The sequence below is a fragment of the Nannospalax galili genome, unplaced genomic scaffold (assembly GCF_000622305.1).
Source record: "Nannospalax galili isolate Female #2095 unplaced genomic scaffold, S.galili_v1.0 scaffold598, whole genome shotgun sequence".
In the NCBI taxonomy this organism is placed as follows: Eukaryota; Metazoa; Chordata; class Mammalia; order Rodentia; family Spalacidae; genus Nannospalax; species Nannospalax galili.
The window spans coordinates 596,528-599,808 of record NW_008342423.1 but is presented as its reverse complement, the minus strand read 5'-3'; the positions used below and the strand labels follow the sequence as shown (position 1 = coordinate 599,808).

At 42.3% G+C, this 3,281-nt stretch overlaps 1 protein-coding gene across 1 annotated transcript in view; it reads left to right on the top strand.

The window, feature by feature from the left end:
• The window catches only part of Pigx (phosphatidylinositol glycan anchor biosynthesis class X), a 32,190-nt gene that overhangs the window by 11,812 nt on the left and 17,097 nt on the right, over positions 1–3,281 (top strand). The window lies entirely within an intron of this gene.

The following is a 3,281-nucleotide window of genomic DNA, read 5'->3' as shown; positions in this document are numbered from 1 at the left end:
TTTTTTGGTCCTTTTGAGACAGGGTCTCCCTGTAACCCCAGCTGTCCTGGAACTCACTATGTAGCCCAAGCTGGCCTTGAACTCACAAAGATCTGCCTGCCTCTGCCTCCCAAGTGCTGGGATTAAAGTTGTGTGCCACAACGCCTGGCTCTTTTGGTCTTTCTGAGACAGGGTCTCCCTGTAGCCCCAGCTGGCCTGGAACTGGCTGTGTAGACTGGGCTGGCCTTGAACTCACAGAGAACACCTGTTTCTGCCTCCCCAGTGCTGGGATTAAAGGCATGTGCCTCCACGCCTGGCACATGATTTTCTGTTCTATCAAGAATAGGGTACTAAACCAAAAGCGGTGGCACACGCCTTTAATCTGAGCATTTAGGAGGCAGAGGCAGGTGGCTCTCTTGTGAGTTCAGGGCCAGCCTGGGCTACATAGCGAGTTCCAGGTCAGCTGGGGGCTACAGGGGGACCATGTCTCAAAAAGACCCCCTGAAAAGAAAATGGTGAAGTACATAGGAAATTTAAACGAAACTATTTGTCAATTTTACTTAATTGGTAACAGATTACTCAATAATAATATACATTCTTTTAGATGTACTTACCAACATAGGTGGTCTTAGCCTTAAAACATATCTCAATAAATTTAGCAAAATTCAAGTCTTACAAATGTTCTTTGACCATGATGGAATTAAATTAGAAATCAGTAATAAAGATTTCTTTAAAAGCCTCAAGTATTTGAGACTACAAATAACATATTTCTGAAGATTTAAAAAATCCAAATTAGAGGAAAATGCAGCTATCCCTTCATAATTAATAGATTGCTGCTAAAATTATTTAGGAAGAAATTCGTAGTACTAAATGCCTGTGTTAGAAAGAAGAAAGGTCTTAAGTCAGTAATTCCAGCTAAGGGGCTAGGGTGATGGCTCAGTAGGTGAAAGCATGAGGACCTGAAGTCAAATCTTAATGACCCATGTAAAAGCCAGATGCTGTACCTTTGATCCCAGTCCTTGGGAAGCAGAGGCAGGTGGATCTCTGCAAGATCAAGGCCACCCTGGTTCTCATCATGACCTCAAAATGGGCTGTGACTAGGGAGACCCTATCAAAAAAAAAAAAAAAAAAAAAAAACATGCTGTAGCACAAAAATCTGTAATGCCAGCTCTCTTGCAGGGAGACTGGAGACAGTGACAGAAGGATCGAGGAAGATTTCTGGAAACCCATGGGCCAGCTAGGCTAGCTGAGCAATAGAAAGTCTACTGAGACCCTGTCTCAAAGAAGGTGGAAAGCAAAGACTGACATCTGAGGTTTTCTTTTTGACTTCCACATGTGTACCATGGAGCATGCACCTGCACACATGCACACACGCACAAAGATAAAAGAAAAAAGATGGTCTTAGCTAAGCTTTTTTTAAGATGAGCAAATAACAGCACTCACAAGGCAGAGGCAGGCTGATCTCTGTGAAGTCAAGGCCAGCCTCTTACATAGCAAGTTCTGGGCCAGCTGGGGGTACAAGGAGACCTTGTCTCAACAAAACAAAACAAAAAACAAGGAGTGTATTGATTACGCTTGTCAGTGATAAATATACCTCACAAATACAGGAGGATTAATAAAAAGAGAAACTTTGTGTGGTAGGAGGGGAACACATATGGGGACTCTGGGTTTTTTTGTTTTGTTTTGGGAGACAAAGACTAGCTCTGGCTGGACCTGAACCACCCAATCCTCCTGCCTCAACCTCCCAAGTGCTGGAATTACAGGCATGCACCATCATATCTGACTTGGGAAACTCTACTTTGTGCTTAATTTTTCTGTAAACTTAAAAACTTGTGAAAGATTTGATTTACTTGAAATGTTTATATATAACATACTAAAATAAGACTGCTTAAAAAGCCAATAGAGGGGCTGGAGAGATGGCTCAGCAGTTGAAAACACTGACTGTTCTTGCAGAAGACCCAGGTTTGAATCCCAGCACCCACATGGCAGCTAACAACTGTCCGTAACTCCAGTTCCAGGGGATCCGACAGCCTCTTCTGTCCTCCGCAGGCATTGCACGACACGGTGCACTTATCTACATGCAGGCAATACATGCATACACATAAAATATAAATAAAAATATTAAAAAAATAAGCCGGGCATGGTGGCGTACGCCTGTAGTCCCAGCACTCGGGAGGCAGAGGCAGGTGGATCTCTGTGAGTTCAAGGCCAGCCTGGTCTACATAGTGAGTTCCAGGACAGCTGGGGCTATAGGGAGACCCTGTCTCAAAAAGACCAAAAAAAAAAAAAAAAAAGAGCCAATAGAAGTTTTTTCTTAAAAAGGTAATATTGCTGGGCGTGGTGCCAAATGCCTTTAATCCCAGCACTCGGGAAGCAGAGCCAGGTGGAGCTCTATGAGTTCAAGGCCATCCTGGTCTACATAGTGAGTTCCAGGACAGCTGGGGCTACAGGGAGACCCTGTCAAAAAAAAAAAAAAAAGAAAAAAGAAAAAAAAGGATTGCTACTGCATTCTGCACATTTTAAAATATAACTAATAAGGACAGTTTGGAAACCATGTCATTGTCATGAGAAACCAAGAGAATTGTTTATTTCCTCAAGAAGAAAAGATTTCATGGTGATAGCATAGTTGCCTTCTGATGTTTGCAAATCTCTAGTGAAACAAGGAACAGGATTATTGCAGACATTGTGAACAAGAACAACTAGTGAATATTATAAGCCAGTACATAAAGTTTGACTCATGAAAAGAAATGGCCCTTAACAGTAACGAGAATGAGATTTATAGCAATGAGCTGTTTTGGCCATTGAAAGTATTCATGTAGTAGCTCGATACCTGATAAATCCCTTCCTTGAAACATTGGTTCAGATAATTTCTGAGTTCCCTTAATGACTCACAAGTCTATGTAATTTTTGACATTTGCCAGTAAGTTGTTATTCCTTTGGGTAAGAGAGGAAAAAACATGTGAAAATATCTCTCCAACCCCAAGACCCTGGTTTTGATCTCCTCCATCACAAAATAAAATCATGAGGCTGGAGAGATGACTCAGTGGTTAAGAGTACTGACTGCTCTTGCAGAGGACCCAGGTTTGAATTCCAGCACCCATATGGCTGCTAACAGCTGTCTGTAACTCCAGTTCTAGAGGTCCTGACACCTTCTGACCTCTGCGGGCATTTCATGACACAAGTACACTTACACACATGTAGGCAATACACTTCATACACATAAAAATAATAAATTATTAAAAAATAAAATTGTGCCGGGTGTGGTAGCGCACGCCTGTAGTCCCAGCACTTGGGAGGCAGAG